The 23,169-nt window shown below is 43.0% G+C and overlaps 1 protein-coding gene across 5 annotated transcripts in view; it reads right to left on the reverse strand.

Moving 5' to 3' along the window:
* Nucleotides 1-23,169, reverse strand: part of LOC122793381 (protein transport protein Sec24B-like) — a 2,932,722-nt gene that overhangs the window by 669,464 nt on the left and 2,240,089 nt on the right. The gene's annotated exons all lie outside the window — the stretch shown is intronic.

Consider the following 23,169-nt stretch of genomic DNA (forward strand, 5'->3'; position numbering starts at 1 on the left):
TATGTACTCACCATAATGTTCTATCTCAATTGATGCTTTTCATTTGTCTTCAACCTGTGTGAACCAGTATCTGGCACTGATCCGACTGTGCCGCTTACTCCAGCTTCATATCCAAGATCCAAGCTCCTTCCGTACCTGCAATGCCCCTGTCCCCCTCCTCCCCTCAGATCGTTTGCTACAGAACAGCAGCACTCCGACTTAGACAATATGCCTATAAACCTAGCATTACCACAAAGCTCATCAAGAGAGAAACTAGCCCTAATAGAGGGGCTATGCCTATTCCATCCAGTCTACTACACAGCCCACACAAGGCAGGGGCAAGGAAGAGGGATGGTTGAAGACAAATAAAAAGCAACAACTCAGATGGAACGTTATAGTGAGTAGATAACTTTTTTATCTGAAGTTGTTTTCATGTGGTCTTCAACCTATGGGAAGAGACCACAGCTACCAATGAACCCTGGGAGATCCTCATGGAAGGATGTTCCAGAGCATGGCTAAGCCAAAGGATGCTCTGCCCTTGGAAAGATGATCCAATTTATAATGGGAGATCAATGTGTGCAATGATGCCAAGGTAGCTGCAGAGCAGATGTCATCTAAGGAAACCCTAGAATAAAAGGCCGCAAAAGTAGCAACAGACCTGGTGGAATGCACCCGGACATGCCCTGGCGAAGATAACCTTTTGACTCGATAGGCCAACAAAATGCAGTCAGAAATCCATCGAGCAATAGTAACCTTAAAGACCGGCTTTCTCAAGAAGGGTTTAGAAAAGGAAAAAAGTTGATCAGACTTCTATGCAAATAGAAATGCAGCTGCCTGTCAACAATAACCAAGTGTAACTTATTCTCTCCTTTATTCAGGAAATTTGGAAAGAAAACTGAAGATTGATGACCTGGTTAATATTGGAATCTGATCCCACTTTTGGCAGAAATGATGGGTTTGTACGCAGGGATACCCTGTCTTTATGAAATACCATACAAGGGGGCTTGATAGACAAGGCTTGGATCTCTGAAACTCTTGGCTAAGGTAACTGCCACCAAAAAGGCAGTCTTCCAAGACAGGAACTGCAACTCAACCTTAACTGCTCGTTCAAATGGGGGGGGGGGGACCAGAACTTGCAGCACCAAGGTGAGATCCCAAGGGGGCACTGGGTCCTTAACTGGTGGCTTAAGGAGAAAGGTACCTTTCAAAAAGGCCTTACAAAGCTTGGACAGAGCAAAAGAAACCAAATTCTCGCCTATGTGAAAATTAGAGATCTCTGCCAATTGTACCTTTACTGTAGAAAAACTAGCGTCATGATTAAAAATATCTGCCAAAAACTCAAAGATAGCCAGAACTGGCACAGTAAAAGGATTCAGATCATGCTGTGAAGCCCAGACTGAGAAATGCTTCCACTTACTACAGTAAACCTTCCTGGTAGAAGATGTGTGAGTCGCCACTAAAATCTTCTTAACAGGAGACAACACATGAAGGGAATTGGAGCAGCCAAGCAGTGAGCTTCAGGCTAAGTCTTGGTGAGGAAACCCTGAGGGATGGATAATCAGATCCAGAACTGGATCTAGCACCCAAGGAGGACACACTGCATTAGACCACAGACAGAGGAACCAAATTTGGTGAGGCCAAAAAGGACCAAAGAGGATCATAGAGCTCCCCAGCCATCAAGCTTTCTGAATTAATTTGGATATCAGAGGCAGCAGGGGGCTAGGCATACAGTATCCTGGAGGGCCAAGCATGAACTAAAGCATCTTTGGGGAGGCTTAGAGCAAAAACTCACTGCACTCTGCGTTGGAAGGAGAGGCGAAGAGATCGCAGCAAGGCTGACCCCACTTTAGAAAGTAAAGTTGTGTACACTTAACATAAATGCAGATGTTCAAGTGTTTTCACTGTTGCAGTCATCACACACGGGTTAGCTGCCTGCAGGTAGCCCTCAGTCGGCCCGAATACCAGAGACTTAGTATTTCTATGTCGGATTCTGTCACTCCAGGACTGACGTCAGGGGTATAAACACAGGCAGCCAACACCATTACATCAGTTTTTCTTGCCCCAAATGTCAGGAGCCCCCTAATAGGGAGCTACGTTATGGTGGGGGAAAACATCACCAGTAAAAAGTAAATACCAATACCCCTGAAAAGAGGGGGCAGTAAAAGGCATAGAGAGTTTAGAGACAGGGAAAGAGAGAAAACCAGGGGGCTGGAGGGAGGGAAACCAGGACTGCAACACTAAATACAATCAAACATCTACATTTATGGTAAGTGTACACAACTGTACTATGTTCTTCGTGTTTCACTGTTGCAGTCATCACACTTGGGCAGATTCCCAAAGCTGAAGAGTGGAGGCAGTCAAGAAGAGTTGGGGCCGGCTAGAATGCCTTGCAGGATTGCTGTTGCAAAACCTGTCCTGGATTTGGAAAAGATAGTCAGATGGTAATGCTTGGTGAAGGTGTGTACAGAACTCCAGGTAGCAGCTTCCAGGTTGTCCCTGGTAGGGACTCCCCTGAAGAATGCTGTAGAGGTAGAAGTTGCCCTAGTGGAATGTGATGACCCCCTGAGGGTTGGTTTCCCATGGTGCTTGTAGCAAAAATTGATGCAATGTGCTATCCATTTGGAAACTGTCCGTTTTGAAATGGACTTGCCCTCTGCCCCTGCTGTAAAGCTGACTAGTAACTGGTCAGAATTTCTGAAGGGCTTAGTCCTATCAAGGTAGAATCTGAGCTGTCTGTGCATGTCCAAGGAGTGCAGGATCTTTTCCCCTTTCTTTTGAGGATTAGGGAAGAAGGTAGGCAAATGGATAGATTGGTTGAGAGCCACACTATACACCACTTTAGGCATAAAGGAAGGGTTAGTCCTGAGGGAGACCCTGTCAGCATAGAAAATAATGAAGGGTTCCACAGCCATAAGTGCTTGTAGCTCAGACACTCTTCTAGCTTAAGTAATGGCCACAAGCACGGCTGTTTTCCAAGAGAGGAATTTTAACTCTGCTGATGCTGCAGGCTCAAAGGGGGGTAAGCGTGAGCTTTTCCAGTGCAAAGTTAAGGTCCCAAGCTGGGGTGGGTGCTCTCCTTGGCGGCCTTAAGTTATTTGCCCCTCTCAGGAATTGTCTGATAAGAGGGTGAGAGAAGAGAGGTGGCTCAGTGTTGTAAAGAGCCGAAATGGCAGAGGCATGGATCTTAATGGAGGAGAAGGATAGGCCTATGTGGAGTAGATCTGCTAGGTAACCCAGGATTAGAGGCAGGGAGGGCAGGGTAGAGTTGTGTCCTCTACTTTAGACTGAATCCAGGAGCAGTACCTTTTCCACTTATCAGCATAGGATTTCCTTGTACTGGGTCTTCTGGCTTCAAGGATGACGTCCAGCACTTGCATGCTTAAGCTGGTTACTGGGGGAGAATTCAAAGAATAAGCCAGGCTGCAAGATTTAGGGTTTGCAGTTGCAGATGCAAGATCTGCCCCCCCCCCCCGCTGAGAGAGCAGGGTTGGGTTCTGGTGTAGGTGCCAGGGTGGCACTGGTAATACCAGTGTTGGCATGGTCAGTCCGGGGCAATCAGAATTGTCCTTGGTCTGTCCGGTCTTATCTTGAGCAATACTCTCGAAAGGAGAGGCAGAGGGGGAAAGGCATAAATTGAGAGATTTACCCACTGGAAGGATAGGGCATCCACTTTCCTGACCCTGCTGTGAGGTGTCCTGGTGCAGAATTCATCTGTGGTGGTGACTGCAGGGGGAGGCAAAGAGATCCACCTCTGGTGTCCCCCATTTCTGAATCTGAAGGTTGAAGGTGTGTGGCTCTAGTTGCCACTCGTGTGGGTCTAGGAGATTTCTGCTTAAATGGTCTGCCAGTGAGTTTCGTTTCCCTGGCAGAAACTGAGCTTGCAGATGTACCTGCATATCTAAGGCCATGCTCCACAGGGCCATGGCTAGCCTGCAGAGTGGGCTTCCCCCTGCTTGTTGATGTACCACATGACTGTGGTGTTATCTGTTTTTATTAGCAGGTGTCCTGGTGAGAGTAGGTATCTGAAAGCTGCCAGAGCGTGCTGCACAGCTAGCATCTCTTTCTGGTTGATGTGCAGACGTATTTGACTTGGCCTCCAGTGGCCCTGAATACACTTGCTGTCCATGTGTGCCCCCCCCCCCTCAGGCATAGTCTGATGCATCTGTGGTTAGGGTCCAGGCAGCATAGGGTAGAGTAATGGGCAGTCCCTTGTTGTGGTTGCATGTGGCTGCCCACCAAAGAAACTCTGTCCTTAAACAGGGTATTATGGGAATGACCATTTCCAGGTCCTGAGAATGTTGGCACCGAAGACTTAAGTACCATTGAAGTTTCCTCATATGCAGTCTGGCATATAGAATTAGTAGGATACATGAGGCCATGAACCCTAGGATCTACAGGATTTTCCTTGTGGATAGCTGGGTTCTGGAGGCCATTTGAGTAAAATAGCTTGTTTTTCCTGGACTGACTAATGCCATCTGGGATGCTGTGCCTAAGCTTGCTCCCAGAAATACAATCTTTTGACTGGGGACTAGTTCTGATTTCTTTTCGTTGATGGTGTACCCCAGTGAGGTTAGTAGGTTTTTACAAATGTCAAGTGCTGCAACAGCATTTCCTGACTGTCTGCCTGAATCAGGCAGTCATCCAAGTATGGGTAAATTTGAATATTTCTCTGTCTGCAGTTAAGCAATGGCTGGAGCCAGGCATTTTGTGAATACTCTGGGAGCAGTGGCTAAGCCAAAGGGAATTGCAGAGAACTGATAATGCATAGATCCTGCCCTGAAGCGTAGATATTTTCTGCATGACTCCCTTATAGGGATGTGCAGATAGGCTTCTTTTAATTCTAGGATGACTAACCACCAGGCATCTTTGGCTAGGATAGGTAGAAGCTGCTGCAGGGTGAGCATTTTGAATTTTGGTACCACCAGGAAGGTGTTGAGAAGTGAAAGATTTAAGACTGGGCGCCAAGTGCCCTCTTTTCTGGGTACCAGGAAAAGTCTGGAATAGAATCCTTGATCTATCTGTTCCGCAGGAACTGGATGAATTGCCCTTATAGAGAGCAGGGATTAGACTTGGTTTTGATCCTCTACCCACTGGATTAGAGGGAGGTCTGGGAACCCTTTTGGGGTTGGCAGTGAGTGGAAGTAAAATTTGTACCCCTGGGATACAATGTTGAGGACCCATCTGTCTTTGGTGACGGGAATCCAGTTTTTTGCATGAAGGGTAATTTTTCCTCCTAGGGGCACAAGCAGTTGGGCAAAGGAGAGGGGTGGAGTTGAGAAGTCATTGGGAATTCTTTCCGTAAGGGGGTAGTTTAGCACTCCCTTGGAGGCACTCCATTGCTTAGACCTCTGCATACCCTAACACTGTAGACTGGGGGGGGGGTCTGTTTCCCCTTGGTCTAGTTTGAGATGGCCTTGAGGGGGTTTGAAAGGACCAATGTTTCGAGGGGCAATGTCTTCTGAATCTAGGAGGCTGTACTTGTAAGAATTCTTTTGACTGTCTGCATAGATTTAGCTTTTTCAACTTTTTAAGAACCTCTTCTGCTTTGGTGCCAAACAGATTGTCCTTGTTCAAAGGAGCATCTAGTAACTTGGATTTGACATGATCTGGTAAGGTCTGCTCCTTAAACCAAGCATGCATTCTCAGTACAGAACCACTGACTGCTGCCCTGCAAGATGTTTCTAGGGCGTCAAAGCCACACTGCAATGTATACTTGCTGACTTGGCTTGCAGAATGCATAAGCTCTTGCAATTCTTTATTTTCTGCACAGTCTGAAAAGATGGCTGTTTTTTGCTTAACAAGCTCCATAATATGTTGTTGGTATTTCAGCATGTGAAACTGACAATTCAAAGCCCTAATGGCAAGAGTTGCAGAGGTAAATACTTTTTTACCCCATCTGTCCAAAGCTCTGGAATCCTTGTCCGAAAGGGTGGGATTCTTAGCTGTAGGTGCCTTGAAATCGCTGTCTGTGCAGTAACAGAAACCTGGTTCAAGGCTCCTGAGCGCACCCCAGCACTACCAGGTTATAACTCATACCATGCGTTTCGGCCCCAAACCTCGGACCGAAGCACAAAAGGAGGGGGAGTTAAAATACCTACACCTCCAGGTTAGTGGCACTGCACGAAGCATCGGAAACCATCCATGTGCAACTAACAGCGGGCAAAACTGCCTTTCAGTTTGTAGCCTGCTACAGAACACCCTCCCTATTACAGGAACCCCACTTGGCATTCCTGAGAACACTTTGAGAATATGAAGGTCTCTCCAAACACTATGTTATTGGGTGACTTCAACTACCCAAGCACTGACTGGGAAAACTACTCAAGCCCAAACACCCTCGCCCAACGGTTCCTTGAATTTATAAACTCTAACGCAATGGAACAACTGGTCACCACTCCCACAAGAGGGAACAACATATTGGACCTGGTCATCACCAACATGGGGACTCTATGTTCCACACCAGAGGTAAACCCCTCATTGGTAAGATCAGACGATAAACAAATTTCCCTGGACATCCATATTCCGTCCCCACCCCCAGCCAAGGAAATCACTGTAAAGAATTTCTCAAAAGCCAACTTTGCACTTCTCAAGACTGAGGTGGAAACCTTCAAAGCCCCTGGGCCAGAGGGCAATACAACCCAATCCGCAGAATCCTTTACAAATGCATTCTATGGGCACCTGCAGGAATGCATGGATCGTGCTATCCCAAATAAAACCAAGACTCACTCCTCCAAAAACAGGAGACCGGTCTGGTGGACCTCGGCCATAAATAAGCTATACAACAGAAGGAGGAAGCTACTACATGACAGAGCAAAATCCCCAAAAAGGGACGGCATCTCTGATCAGTATTAGCAAGAAACTTTGATCCCTCATAAAATCATCAAAGGCCAGCTTCGAAAGAGAAATTGCCCTAGACACTAAAGATAATCACAAGGCCTTTAGTTATGTCAGGAACATGGGTGGAAACTCCCAGTTATGCTCTGAATTGTTGCATAACGGTACAAAATATACTGAACCTACAGACATAGCCAACATCCTGGCAGAGAGATTCAGCGCAAACTTCTCCCCCCCAAAGGAGCAAACGCCTATCCCAACTGAATGTAACCTCCCTGACATCACAGATGTACAGGTGAAAGCTGCCCTCTCCAAAGCAAAAAACACAGCATCTATGGGAACGGACGGTGTCCCAGGTTGTGTCTTACACGAGCTCAAAGAAGAACTGAACCCTCACATTAAGTCACTGTTCAAACTTAGCCTTACTACAGGATATGTACCCAAAGAATGGCGTACAGCTACAGTGGTCCCACTCCACAAAGGTGGTGCCACAACGGACCCCGGAAACTATCACCCCATAAGCTTGACTAGTCTGGTTTGTAAAGCTATGGAGCGTATTATCATGGAACTCATAAACAAAGACATTGGGAGCCTCCAGACACTGGACCCTACCCAATTCGGCTTTGTTAAGGGCAGATCTTGCCTCTTAAACCTAGTTGATTTCTTTGAAACAGTTACCAAAGCCATAGATGAGGGCAAGGTAGTCCACACAGCCTACCTGGACCTCGCAAAAGCCTTCAACACAATACCCCACTCTGGCATCATAAATAAGCTTACCAGCTTAAATATCAACCCCTATATCACAAGATGGGTTGCAAACTGGCTCAGAGATAGAACCCACATGGTCAGAATTGCAAGTGCCATGTCCGAATCCAAACCAGTTACAAGTGGTGTCCCACAGGGCTCAGTTCTGGGACCTGTCTTGTTCGGTAGTATATACTTCTCTGAGGTTCAGGCTAACACAAGGGGATTATAGCTGACAAAGTTCGCAGATGACTGCAAACTGGGGGCCATAATCGAATGTCCAGCTAACACAAGCATCCTCCAAAATGGTCTCACAGAGATGGATGCTTGGTGCCAGAGCCTCGGCCTCAAGCTAAATGCTAAAAAGTGCATAGTCATCTCTTTTGGGAAAAACAAGGTGCCCACAAATTACCACATAGGTGGTAATCCATTAAGTACGGAAGAAGTAATTAGAGATTTGGGGACCAACGTAGACAGTAATCTCTCCTTTGATAATCACGTTGCCCTAGTGGTTAGAAAGACCTTCTATATAGCCCACCTTATCACAAAAGGGTTCGCATCTAGATCAAGAGAGGTCATTGCGCCCCTCAACTCGTCACTCATCAGGCCCATAATTGAATACAATGCCCCTTTTGGGATGTACTTTACCCGACACCTGCAGCAACTGGAGAAACCCCAAAAGTACCTCATCAAGAGGATCATGGGCTACAAACAGATGTCCTATGCAGCTCGACTAAAGAAACTCCAGCTCTACTCAGTTGCTTACCGCCTACTCAGAGGCGATCTATGCCTGATGTACAAAGCCATGTCAAACCCAGAATTAATGGACATGCTCCACATCAAAAAATCCAAGTCCCTTAGAGCTACACGCTCCAGGGGCCTAAACCTCAGCACAAAAATAAATAGGACATGCTGGAGGGACAGATTCATTTCCCAGAGGCTCCTCTCACTCTGGAATACAATCCTAATTCATATTAGACATAGCCCCTCGCTGACCCTCCAAGCGAAATCTGGACGCGTGGATGGGAAATCACAAATTCACCCCTGGGATCTCTTCTGTGTCCCTGCTAGACAGAGGCACAGTAAACTAATCTTAAAGGGGCACCTTCTGTGACCTACTTTACAGAGGCACAGTAGGCTAATCTAATAGGGAGGCAGAAGCCAAATACACTCTGGCTAGGCTTATAAATGCCTTAGGGCAGATAGCCTAGTATCTACCTATGAACCTATGATACCTTTAGGCGCCTGGGAAATGACCTCTGGGTCAGCAGTAGGATTTGTCTTGTTTACTAGGGGCAGGGGTAAAGTATCAGGAGTAAGACTGGATTCCATAAAGACATCATCAACAGCTTCCAGGACTGGTGGTATTGCTAAAGGCCTGTGATGTGGCAAGTCTAGAAATTCTCTGAGTCTCTTTCTGGACTGAGGATAGTCTTGGCATTCCTGATGGAAATGCTCTCAAAGTATGTAAGGTTTCACCAAAACAGAAATCCTCTGGGAGAGAGGCAGAGAAAATGGATTCCTCTGCATCAGAATTCTCAAGCAGATAAGGGCATGTTTTCATAATCAGAAACCTTAGAGTCGTCGGACTCTTGGTCTGTTGAAGCAGCTGGGGACTGGTCCCTTTTTCTCTTGGCAGAGGAAGGCTGACTTCTCCTAATCAGCATTATAAGGTCTTCTGCCACTCTAAGCATTTTATTTTGTGGCAAGGGAGCAGGGGCATGCACGTTGGTGGTCAGTTTTCTAGGCGTAGCGCGTACTCGGCCTTAGAAATTCAGTAGTTTTAGACAGAACTGAAGTAGTCGGTTTTTGTCGAACATCAGTAGTACGAAGAACTTCCTCAGAAACCAGTGCCTGCCTCAGCGGCTCCGGACCCATCCAAGGTAGAGACATCTGCTGGTTCCATAGTCAAAGAAGAGTCTCGCGGTATACCAGACTCCGAACGGGTCTTGGTAGAGGCCAGTGAATCCACTGAAGCGGGCATCAGGGGCTGTGAAAGCACCTCACTGAGTACCGGCGAACAAGAGACTAGCTTAAAGGAAGCGTCGTCGCTAGCTTTGAACCGGTGCATTCTCTGTCTTTAGCCTTACGTTTTTTCGGAATATCGGTAGTCGGATGGCTTACCCAAAGCCATTTCAGAATATGGAGATCGAGAACGAAAGAACTTAGCAACAATAAGGGACATACGACGAATGGTTCAGGGGTTGAACAAGGCACAAAACAGACCGCAAGGTACGTCGTGGTCTGGGCCTAGACAGGTGACGCAGTAAGAATGAAAATCTCGGTGTGGTATTTGCTTTCCAAAGGCAAGACAATTAACTTTTTTGACACCGGTTAGAGCAAGAAAAAAGGATCCCCAATGGGATACTTAGCTTTAGAAGACTTCAGGATGATTCAATTAGTAAAACAAAACTCAGGTAGCGGCCGACCGGCACTTGCAAACTGCTTCTGTTTCAGGCTCCTCAGCAAGAAAGACTGATGTAATGGCGTCAGCTGCCTCTTTTTATACCCCTGATGACCTGACGTCAGTCCTGGAGTGACAGCATCTGACAGAAATACTAAGTCTCTGGTATTCAGGCCGACTGACGGCTACCTGCAGGCAGATAACCCCAAGTGTGATGACTGCAACAATGAAACACGAAGAACATAGATCTGTTCCTCAAATGAAAAATTCAGAGACCAAACGTAAGGCATCAGAATAGATCTGTTGAACCTGTCTGCTAGTATGTTGGACATCCCCGGAATGTGGGTTGCCACCAGAAAACAGCCAGAGGAAATTGCTCACTTCCACAGTCTTATCGTCTTGTGACAAAGGGAGTAGTCCCCTCCTGCCTTGATGTACCAGACAACCGACATATTGTCGGTCTACATGGCAATAGTCCCTTGGGGAAGATAGGCATCTAGAGCTTGCAACAGCAAAAGCACTGCCCTCATCTCCAGGGAAGACCACGTGCCTTGAACCGTCCTTCTCATGCAATGCTCCCCCACCCGAGCAGGAAGGAGTCTGTGGTCACCATGATCGCAGGGGAAGGAAGAAGGAATAGACAACCCAGTAGTAGCTCTGGGGACAGAAGCCACCAAAGAAGAGAATCCTTGCAAACCCGAGATAATAGAACCGAATGTGATAAGGGAAGGTCTAATAAGGACCACTACACTGCCAGAGTTCATTGGAGGACTCTCATATGAAGGCGTGCTATTGGAACGAGACTGATCGTGGCCGCCATGGATCCCAATGCCCGAACAACTGAATCCGCTGAGGGACGTTTGGCTTGAAGACTGTAAGAGACATGATGTTTGAGAGGTAACAGTCTGTCCAGCAGGAGAAACACCTTGCCTGGGATAGTGTCTATCCGACCCCAATGAAGTCAAGAACCTGTACTGGTGCCAATTGGGACTTGCTGAAGTTTATAGTTATGCCCAGATAGTGAGCGGTCTTGAGAAAAAAGATCCCTGGCTTGACACAGTCAATGCCTGGAGGGAGCGGAAAGGATTCAATCATCCAGGTAGGGGAAGACAGTACAGTTGTGTACACTTACCATAAATTTAGATGTTCGAGTGTACTCAATGTTGCAGTCCTCACCTGTGGGTTATCACTGCTGTGGTCGCCCTCGACCGGCCTGAATACCAGAGTAAATGTTTTTATGCGTTGGCTGCTGTCGCTTGCTGTCTGACGTCAACTTGTCAGTGCTATAAAGGGAGGCAAGCCAATGCCATTACATCAGTTTTTCCTGCCCAAACCAGTCAGAAGCCCAAGTAAATATGCTAAAGTGGTCCTGATGGCTAAAAGTCACCGTTAGAAGCTTATGTCTCCCTAAAGAAAGAACTTAAGTGGGAAGGAGGGTGGGAAATCAGGACTGCAACAGTGAATACACTCGAACATCTACATTTATGGTAAGTGTACACAACTGTACTATGTTCTTAGTGTTTCACTGGTTCAGTCATCACCTGTGGGAGGATTCCCAAAGCTGAGGAAAGGGGTGGTAGGATTAGCAAGAGACCTAGGAATGAGTCAGCAAGTCCTGCAGAACTGCAGAGGCAAACCCTGCTGTAGCCTTTGAAAACAGAGGTAGGTGGTAATGCTTGGTGAAGGTATGGACAGAAGTCCAGGTGGCAGCTTCCATGATGTCCCTGGTGGGAACTGCTCTGAGGAATGCTGTGGAAGAGTAAGCTGCCCTAGTGGAATGGGTTCGAATAGACTTGGGGGGGGGGGGGTTCCCATGCAATGTGTAGCAGAAATGGATACAGTGGGATATCCATTTAGAAATGGTTTGTATGGAAATGGGCTTCCTCTCTGCCCCTGTGGCAAAGCTGACAAGTAGTTGGTCTGTTTTCCTGAAGGGGTTAGTGCCGTCCAGATAGTATCTGAGCTGTCTGTGCATGTCTAGTGAGTGTAGAATTCTCTCCCCCTTGATTTGAGGGTTAGGAAAGAAGGGGGGTAGATGTACTGACTGGTTGAGTTACATTATATACCTCCTTGGGCATAAATGAGGGATTTGTCCTCAGGGAGACCCTGCTTGCCTGGAAGATGATGAAGGGCACAATGGCCATCAGTGCCTGAAGTTCTAAAACACTTCTGGCTGTGGTGATTTCTAGGAGAAAAGCAGTCTTCCAGGAGAGGTATCTTAGTTCCGCTGAAGCAGCAGGTTCGAAGAGTGGTAAAGTTAGTTTTTACAAAACATAATTCTGGTCCCAGGCTGGAGTGCGTGGCCTTCAGGGTGGTCTGACATTAGAAGCCCCTCTGAGAAATTGCTTAATCAGAGCATGGGAGAATGTACAGTTGTGTACATTTACCATAAATGCAGATGTTAGAGTGTATTCACTGTTGCAGTCATCACATTTGGGTTATCTGCTTGCAGTAGCCCTCAGTCGGCCTGATTATCAAAGTCTTGGGTCCTGCATCAGTTGCTGTCTCATCTTTCATGACATCAGGTAGTAGAGGGTATAAAGCAAGCAGCCAATGCCATTACATCAGTTTTTCTTGCCTCAGACGTCAGGTGCTCCCATAATGGGAACCAATTATATACAAGGTTACACCTCCAACAAAAAAGCAAATACACCAAAAAGCTTTAAGCATAGTAAACAACAATAGAGGTATTAGTCAATAGAGGTCAGTGGGCTGGAAGAAGGGTAACCAGGACTGCAACAGTGAATACACTTGAACATCTACATTTATGGTAAGTGTACACAACTGTACTATGTTCTTCGTGTTTCACTGTTGCAGTCACATCATATTTGGGTGGATTGCCAAAGCTAAGGATGGGAGGAGGTAATTACATAGCATTAGGACCAGCTATAAGGCCCTGCAAGACTGCAGTGGCTAAACCAGCTCTGGATTTAGAAAAAAATTGGCAAGTGGTAATGCCTGTTGATGGTATGTACAGAACTCCAGGTAGCAGCTTCTAGGATGTCCCTGGTAGGGACACCTCTGAGAAAGGCTGTAGAGGTAGATGTAACTCTGGTTGAATGTGGTCTAATCCCCTGTGGGGTAGGTTTTCCATGGTGCTTATAGCAGAAATGAATGCAGTGGCCTATCCACTTAGAAATGGTTTGCTTTGAAATGGGCTGCCTCTCTGCCCCTGCAGCAAATGCAACCAGCAGCTGTTCAGATTTCCTGAGAGGTTTAGTCCTGTCCAAGTAAATTCTAAGTTGTCTGTGCAGGTCCAATGAGTGCAGTATTTGTTCCCCTTTGTTCTGTGGATTAGAAAAGAAGGATGGCAAATGAATGGACTGATTAAGGGCCACACTGGATACCACCTTGGGCATGAAGGAGGGACTGGCCCTGAGGGACACCCTGTCCACATGAAAGATGATGAAAGGCTCCATTGCCATGAGGGCCTGTAATTCAGACACTCTTCTTGCTGAAACAATGGCTAGAAGGAAGGCGGTTTTCCAAGAAAGGAATTTCAACTCTGCATTTGCAGCTGCCTCAAAGGGAGGTAGAGTGGGTTTTTCCAATACAAAGTTGAGGTCCCAGGCTGGAGTAGGGGCTCTTCTGGGTAGTCTTAGGTTTTTGGCCCCTCTGAGGAACTGCTTCAACAGTGGATGAGAGAAGAGGGGTGGTTCCATATTGTAATGACCAAGAAAAAACAGAAACCAGAACCAAATTCACCAATAATCCACAAAGGTAGCTGGAATATAATGTTGGTTTTTTGATCGTTTATTTAACTCAAACGCCAGCCACAGAATGTCACAACCATAAACGCCTTAAACCATATGAATGCGTTTTTGTCATACAAATTCGACTTCATCAGATGACCAGAGCCATTTTAGTTTCCCAAATTTATACAATTGTCAATTAGTTAAAACCAATAAATATATTTCTCCAAGTTTAAAACAACCAATTGTATTGGTGCAAATCTCACCATTTAAATATTTCATTAATAATTCATTTAAAATGAAACTCCACCTTCCATTTGGTCGCAAAACTTTTTGTTTCAATAAAAAACAGTTTGAAAAAACAGTTTGAAAAAACAGTTTAAAAACCACAAATGCAAAAATCATTCACATAACACATTAGATAATATTTTTGTGGTGTGTATGTACATACATAGTAAAATAACCAGAATTGAATTAAATAGTTCTATTGCTAAACATAGTTAATTCTTTATAAACCTTTATAAACCAGTGCAACAAGTCCAGTTTTCAGCCAATAGATTTTGTCATCATGGTATGAATTACTATAAAATACAATCATAATTTAGCTGTCCTTAGCTTTAGTAAAGGCAGGATTGAAAGATATTCGTTAAATCCTAAGGGGTTCCCTGCCTCCAGGGTCAATTGCCACCACAATTCCCTGAATTCAATTTTTTCTTCCCAAGGTCCCCCCCTACCATCAAATTTAACCTGCTCTAACACTAAAAAGGTAAATTTTGAATCTGGGCATTTTTTGAGTGTTTAAATAAAGCATTTGTATCCTTACCTGTTGCCATCTCATATAAATGTTTGTATATCCTTCTTTTCAATTGTCTTTCAGCTTTTCCTACATAGAAGGATTTACAAACTATACAGGAGGCCAAGTATACTAAGCCCTTAGATTAACAGTTGTAAAAACCACTACTTACAAGCCACCTACTTCTACTTTCCAAGTAGAACCTATCAGTGTTCATAAGGTGATTACATTGATTACAGTGACCACATTTGTAGGTGCCCACTTTCTTTTTACTATTTATCCATTGTTTATTCCAAAATAGTCTTTATGTTCTGAGAATTTTTTTTTTTCAATTCCTTTTTATTAGGGTTATATCAAAACCAAATGAAGACAAGAAAACGATATAACAGAGAATAAAACAATAACATACAGTATACAGACCTACAAACATAAAACCTATATACATTAATAACCTATATACAGTTCTCATCTATATCAAGCTATGCAGCATACAGAAATATGAGTTACAATCATGTCAGAATGAGTTCAGATATCATTTTCCAAGTGTCCTTCTGGGTCCTTTTTTTCCTCGTGGAATACCATAAAAAATTTATGAGCCAGTTGTTGTTTACTAGCTGTTTGCTTGAATCCATCCCATGTTATTTTGGACCTGTCTTTCCAATTTAATGTGATGTAGTATTTTATTAGCATAAATGTTGTAACTAGAATGTGCGTGTGATTATTCTTCATTCCTATAGGAGGTACGTGTAAGAGGGCAAATTTCCAGGATAAGGTTGATTTTTCATAGCCCATTTTCTCTAATTTGACTCTTAAGGCACACCAAAGTTTGTATGTACATTTACAACTCCAAAATATATGAATAATATCAGCTTCTTTGGAGGGGCAGAATTGGCAAAAAGGTGGGAGTTCTTTGTACATTTTATTTAATATTGTGGGTGTAAAATATGCGTTGTTTAGGATCATAAGTTGAGTATATCTGAGCTTCTGAAGGAGAATGTCTTTGGAAATTTTCTGAATTGCCTGTGCAATTATATTGGAGGTAATTGTAGGGTCTTGTTTTGTCCAGTAATTGGAGTGGATAGCTTCTTTCGTGTGTCTAAGTGAGATAATGAATTTATAGGTATTTGAGATCATTTATGCTCTGAGAATTTTTATAGGTCACCTTCTGAGTAATCTTAGATATGTTGTCCAAATCTGTAATGGTCACAAACCTTTCCCACTCTTTTAAAAACTTCTTTTTAATGTTATTATTTATTGCATTGTATTCTAAAACTAAAACCTGTTCATAATTAGAACCAATGTTCTCATTGTTAGTCATTCCTACCTTATCCCATCCACCATCGTTTAAAATTGGTTGGAACTTATTAGTTCTACCTTTTTCCACTTCGCCCCTTATGGCTTTAATAAATTTTGAAGGGTATCCCCTTTCGAGGTACATCGTTTCCAATAAATCACATTCTAGTAAAACATCTTTATCTGTACTAGTCATACAACTCCCCCTCACAAACTGCCTCTTCACAATGTTTTTCTTACAATGTAGGGGATGAGCGCTGTCATAGTGCAAAAAAGAATTACAATAAGTTTCTTTTCTAAATACTCTAGTTTCAAACTTTTTGTTTACCTTATAAATTTCTACATCCAAGTACTGCAAATCTGTATCAGAAATCTTGTGTGTAAATCTTAAAAATTTAGTGGTTTGGTTTAAGTACACCATAAACTCTTCAAATTTCTCTCTTCCTCCCCTCCAAAGATCACAATATCGTCCAGAAACCTGCAATATAACTTCCAGTGGTTTCTGAATTCTGTGTTGAAAACATATCTCTCCTCCCATTTAGCTAAAACCAAACTGGTGAAGGTTGGGGCACAAGCTGCCCCCATAGCTACTCCTCGAGTTTGCTGAAAGCATTCACCATTGAAATACAAAAAAATGTTCTTTAGAACAATTTCCATTAAACATATGTTAACTAATTTTTCTTTTTGTAATAATCCCTGATCTTGGTAGACTATTTCCTCAAGCATTTCCATACCTTCTTTCCAGGGTATGGGGGAAAATAAGTCCATCATGTCTATAGTTATAAACAGCAAATCATCCTGATACAAGTAATTGGAAATAACTTTCAACAAATCCCAAGAATCCTTCAAAATAAACTCTTTTCCTACCCATATTCTTTTTAATTTTGTGTCCACATACTTAGCTAAAGGATGTGTTTTGGATCCCTCAGCAGACACTATGGGTCTAAGGGGGGGATCAGTTTCACTTTTGTGAGTTTTTGGAATACCGAATATGGAAGGAATTCTTGGTTTATCCACTTGTAAATATCTATAAGTGTTGTAATCTATAAGCTCTTCTTGTACCATATCCCATAAACTCGCATCAATCTTATGGTATGCTATATTTACTCTATTTTTTGAAACACTAGAGTACTTTCCATCGTCCCACAGAATGCTGTTCATTTTGCTTTCATATTGAATGTTGTCCATTATTACAACCCCTCCACCTTTGTCAGGCTTCATTACCCTAACATTAGCATTGTTCCTCATTTCATGCAAACATTCTTTTTCATCTTTACTTGATTGCCTTTGTATCTAGTGTTTTTTTGTTCTTTCCTCACCTCTTGCTCTATTATCCTCTCTAAGTTTTTTAGTTGAGGGTGGAGTGGTGGGTTGTATGTGCTTTTCTGCCTGAGTTCCCCATTGTTACTAGTAGATGGGTTCTATAACATAATATTAAGATTGACCTTCCTTAGGAACATTTTAATGTCCATTAAGGTTTTAGCAATATCTCACTTTTTGTAGGGAATAAATTTCAAGCCTTTAAAAAGCAATTCAAAATGCCCCTTCTTTATTTCAATGTCAATGAAGTTGTAAATGGAAAAGTTGAAGGTGTTTTTAATCCCATTTGTGACCACTATTTCGTTATTGTACCCTATGGGGAGCTGGGTATCAATCAAAATCTCCCACTCCCCCTTCTCCGCCCCCTCCACTGAAAATTTTGTTGTGGAGATCTTTTTTTATTCATAAGCCTTTCCGATCTCTGAAGGGGGGGATAATCCTCATCGTAAACTTCATTCTCATTTTCAAAATAAAGACGCTCATTTCCCCCTTTCTCCTGATCACTAGAACCCTGTGTTGGTCTATCTGCACTGTAATGTGTGTAGTTTCTATGTGGGGGTTTGGGGTAACTAGTGTCACTACTGTATTCTTTGATGTCTCTTTCCAGTTTTCTAAGCTTTCTGTTCACAACTTCACCACATTTAGAGTCAATATCCTTTCTTAAATTAAAATATTTAGCTTTTTCTTCCTGAACCGTAAACATCAAATCATTCTTAATGCACTGGTCTATCTCATCAATATCTTTTTGTATGACTTCTAAACACCTCATGTTTTCTTTAATGATTAGTCTCAAAACATCCAGTCCACAATTGTTAAAAACAGTGAGTAGTTCTTTGTGAAACACAGACCCTGTAACCACACTATTGGGAAATTTCCAGACTCTTAGTCCCTTAGGGACTATTTCCCTAGTTATACATTCCCTCAAATATTCATTTTCAATATTTAAAATCCTATATTTATACATTAATTTGGATAAATTATCCAACATACCAGCGTAAGAATTATTAGCCTTAGGTGGAACACTACTATTACCATTTGGTTTAAAAACAAATTTAGCCCTTAGCCACACGTTAGTCTCTTCCAAAGTGTTAGAGCAGGTTAAATTTGATGGTAGGGGGGACCTTGGGAAGAAAAAATTGAATTCAGGGAATTGTGGTGGCAACTGACCCTGGAGACAGGGAACCCCCAGGATTGAACGAATATCTTTCAATCCTGCCTGCACTAAAGCTAAGGACAGCTAAATTATGACTGTATTTTATAGTAATTCATACCATGATGACAAATTCTATTGGCTGAAAACTGGACTTGTTGCACTGGTTTATAAAGGTTTATAAAGAATTAACTATGTTTAGCAATAGAACTATTTAATTCAATTCTGGTTATTTTACTATGTATGTACATACATACCACAAAACATTTTCACATGTGTTATGTGAATGATTTTTGCATTTGTGGTATTTAAACTGTTTTTTCAAACTGTTTTTTATTGAAACAAAAAGTTTTGCGACCAAATGGAAGGTGGAGTTTCATTTTAAATGAATTATTAATGAAATATTTAAATGGTGAGATTTGCACCAATACAATTGGTTGTTTTAAACTTGGAGAAATATATTTATTGGTTTTAACTAATTGACAATTGTATAAATATGGGAAACTAAAATGGCTCTGGTCATCTGATGAAGTCGAATTTGTATGACGAAAATGCATTCATATGTTTTAAGGCGTTTACGGTTGTGACATTCTGTGGATGGCGTTTCTGTTAAATAAACAATCAAAAAACCAACATTATATTCCAGCTTAGTTTTTCCAGATACCTTTGTGGATTATCCGTATTGTAATGAGCTGAAATGGCTGAGGCATGAATTTTGATGGAGGAAAAGGAAACGCCCTTGTGAAGCAACTCAGTTAAGTATTGAAGAATCTGAGGCAAACTGGGTGCTGCTGTGCCCATTCCCTGAGTCTGGCTCCAGGAACAGAATCTTTTCCATTTTTCAGCATAGGATTTTCTAGTACTAGGCCTCCTTGCCCCCAGAATGACATCCATCACTTGTTTACTGAGGGATGACAACGGAGAGATCGGGTAATAAGCCAGGCTGCCAGGTTCAAGGTTTGAAGCTGTGGGTGCAGAATCTGGCCCTCCTGCTGGGACAACAGGGTAGGGGTGTGAGGCAGGTGCCATGGTGCCAGCAATGACACACTGCGCAAGAGGGGGTACCAGTGTTGGCGTGGCCAGTCTGGTGCAATCAGTATTGTCCCTGATTTGCCCTGTTTGATCTTTAGTAGTATCTTGGAGAGGAGAGGCAGAGTGTGAAAGGCATAAACTGATAGGTTTTTCCAGGTGAAGGACAGGGCATCCACTTTCCAAGCTTGTTTGTGGGGAGTCCTTGTGCAGAATGTGTCCAACTGGTAGCTCTGAGGGCAGGCAAACAGGTCAATCTCTGGGCTCCCCCATCTGTTTCCCAACATGTTGAATATCTTTGGTTCCAGTTTCCACTTGTGTGGGTCCATGAGATTTCTGCTTAGGTCATCTGCCAGTGTATTTAGCTTTGCTGGCAGGAAATGAGCCTGTAAGTGCACTTGGTAGCGCAAGGTTGTGTTTCACAGAGGCATGGCTAGTCTGCAAAGAGGGTATGAGTGAGTTCCCCCTGCTTGTTTATGTACCACATAACAGTGGTGTTGTCCGTCTTTACCAATAATGGCCCTGGAAGAATGTGGTCCTTGAAGGCTGTCAGAGCATTCTGTACAGCTAACATTGCTTTTTGATTGATATGCAGGTGCACTTGACTTGGCTTCCATTTGCCCTGAATGCACTTCCCTTGCCAAGTGAGCCCCCCATGCATAGTCTGATGTGTCTGCTGTTAGGGTTTGGGCGGCAGGGGGTAGAGTGAATGGCAGTCCCTTGTTTTGGTGGCAGGCCTCTGCCCACCAAAGGAACTCTATCTGTACACAAAGTATGATAGGAATCATTGCTTCTAGATCCTGAGAATGTTGACACCATAGGCTTTTTGGATACCACTGTAGTTTCCTCATATGCAGTCTCGCATATGGAATTAGTAGAATGCAGGAGGCCATGAACCCCAGGGCTTGCAGTATTTTCCTTGGAGATAGCTGGGTCTTTGTGGCCAGTAGTTTGAAGTAGGCTGTCAAATGAACTTGTTTCTCTGGCGTGAGGTAGGCCATCTGGGAAGTTGTACTCAAGCTTGCTCCTAGGAATACAATTTGCTGGCAGGGTACAAGATGGGATTTCTTTTCGTTTATAGTGTACTCCAGAGAAGTTAGCAATTTCTTTACAAATGCCAGATGATTCAATAGTATGTCCTGGCTTTCTGCCTGAATTAGACAATCGTCCAGGTATGGGTATACTTGAATGTTTATTTGCCTGCAGAAAACAATGACTGGAGCTAGGCATTTTGTGAATACCTTGGGCACAGTAGATAAGCCAAAGGGCAGTGCAGAGAACTGATAGTGCATGTAGCCTGCTTTGAAGCGTTGGTATCTTCTGCAAGATTCCCTTATTGGGATGTGCAGCATAGGAAGCAGCTGATGAAGAGTTAGCATCTTGAATTTTGGGATTACCAAAATGTGTTTAGGAAAGACAGGTCCAGGATAGGGTACCAGGAATTGTCTTTACTGGGTACCAGAAAAAGTCTTGAGTAGAAACCTTGTCCCCATTCTTCTGGGACAGGTTGAAGAGTCCTGATGCGTAAGAGAGAGAGAACTTGCTTTTGAGCCTCTGACCACTCATTTGGGGGTAGATCTGGCCAACCGTTTGGGGTTGGGTAAGGAGTGGAAGTGGAATCTGTATCCTTGGGAAACTATATTTAAAACCCATTTGTCCTGGGTAATGAGTTCCCAATTTTTTGCCTGCAGGGCAATCTTGCCCCCTAAAGGAACAGTCAGTTGAGCAGGGCTTGGAAGGTTTAATGATAAGTAATTGAGACAGTTTACCAGAGGGTGGAGTCTTACTACTTCCTGCTTTGGAAGTGGGAGCCCCCCACTGCTTAGTCCTGTGAGTCCCTTGGGACTGCAGCCTGGGTGTTATGCTGGTTCTGGGTTTGGACTGAGAAGGCCTGGAAGAGGCAGGAAAGGACCAATTTTTAGAGGGCCAATGCATACTAAATCTGGGAGGCTGTACTTGCAGGAAATCTTTAACACTAAGCATAGATTTAGCTTTCCCCTCCATCTTTATAAGTACTTCTGCTCTGTTGCCAAACAGGTGGTCTTGGTTTAAGGGAGCATCCAGCAATTTAGCCTTAACATGATCTGGCAAAGATTGCTCCTTAAGCCAAGCATGCCTTCTAAGTACAGACCCAGTGACAGCAGCCCTGCAAGATGCCTCTAATGAATCAAAACCACATTGCAAAGTATGTTTTCCAACTTGTTCAGCAGAATGCATTAAATCCTGTAAATTTTTATTTTCAGCACAGTCAGGAATCATCATTTGAATCCAAGTACTGCAAATCTGTATCAGAAATCTTGTGTGTAAATCTTAAAATTTAGTGGTTTGGTTTAAGTACACCATAAACTCTTCAAATTTCTCTCTTCCTCCCCTCCAAAGATCACAATATCGTCCAGAAACCTGCAATATAACTTCCAGTGGTTTCTGAATTCTGTGTTGAAAACATATCTCTCCTCCCATTTAGCTAAAACCAAATTGGTGAAGGTTGGGGCACAAGCTGCCCCCATAGCTACTCCTCGAGTTTGCTGAAAGCATTCACCATTGAAATACAAAAAATTGTTCTTTAGAACTATTTCCATTAAACATATGTAAACTAATTTTTCTTTTTGTAATAATCCCTGATCTTGGTAGACTATTTCCTCAAGCATTTCCATACCTTCTTTCCAGGGTATGGGGGAAAATAAGTCCATCATGTCTATAGTTATAAACAGCAAATCATCCTGATACAAGTAATTGGAAATAACTTTCAACAAATCCCAAGAATCCTTCAAAATAAACTCTTTTCCTACCCATATTCTTTTTAATTTTGTGTCCACATACTTAGCTAAAGGATGTGTTTTGGATCCCTCAGCAGACACTATGGGTCTAAGGGGGGGATCAGTTTCACTTTTGTGAGTTTTGGAATACGAATATGGAAGGAATTCTTGGTTTATCCACTTGTAAATATCTATAAGTGTTGTAATCTATAAGCTCTTCTTGTACCATATCCCATAAACTCGCATCAATCTTATGGTATGCTATATTTACTCTATTTTTTGAAACACTAGAGTACTTTCCATCGTCCCACAGAATGCTGTTCATTTTGCTTTCATATTGAATGTTGTCCATTATTACAACCCCTCCACCTTTGTCGGGCTTCATTACCCTAACATTAGCATTGTTCCTCATTTCATGCAAACATTCTTTTTCATCTTTACTTGATTGCCTTTGTATCTAGTGTTTTTTTGTTCTTTCCTCACCTCTTGCTCTATTATCCTCTCTAAGTTTTTTAGTTGAGGGTGGAGTGGTGGGTTGTATGTGCTTTTCTGCCTGAGTTCCCCATTGTTACTAGTAGATGGGTTCTATAACATAATATTAAGATTGACCTTCCTTAGGAACATTTTAATGTCCATTAAAGTTTTAGCAATATCTCACTTTTTGTAGGGAATAAATTTCAAGCTTTTAGAAAGCAATTCAAAATGCCCCTTCTTTATTTCAATGTCACTGAAGTTGTAAATGGAAAAGTTGAAGGTGTTTTTAATCCCATTTGTGACCACTATTTCGTTATTGTACCCTATGGGGAGCTGGGTATCAATCAAAATCTCCCACTCCCCCTTCTCCGCCCCCTCCACTGAAAATTTTGTTGTGGAGATCTTTTTTTATTCATAAGCCTTTCCGATCTCTGAAGGGGGGATAATCCTCATCGTAAACTTCATTCTCGTTTTAAAAATAAAGATGCTCATTTCCCCCTTTCTCCTGATCACTAGAACCCTGTGTTGGTCTATCTGCACTGTAATGTGTGTAGTTTCTATGTGGGGGTTTGGGGTAACTAGTGTCACTACTGTATTCTTTGATGTCTCTTTCCAGTTTTCTAAGCTTTCTGTTCACAACTTCTCCACATTTAGAGTCAATATCCTTTCTTAAATTAAAATATTTAGCTTTTTCTTCCTGAACC

Source organism: Protopterus annectens, chromosome 2.part0 (genome assembly GCF_019279795.1).
Source record: "Protopterus annectens isolate FY-2018-M chromosome 2.part0, PAN1.0, whole genome shotgun sequence".
NCBI lineage: Eukaryota > Metazoa > Chordata > Ceratodontiformes > Protopteridae > Protopterus > Protopterus annectens.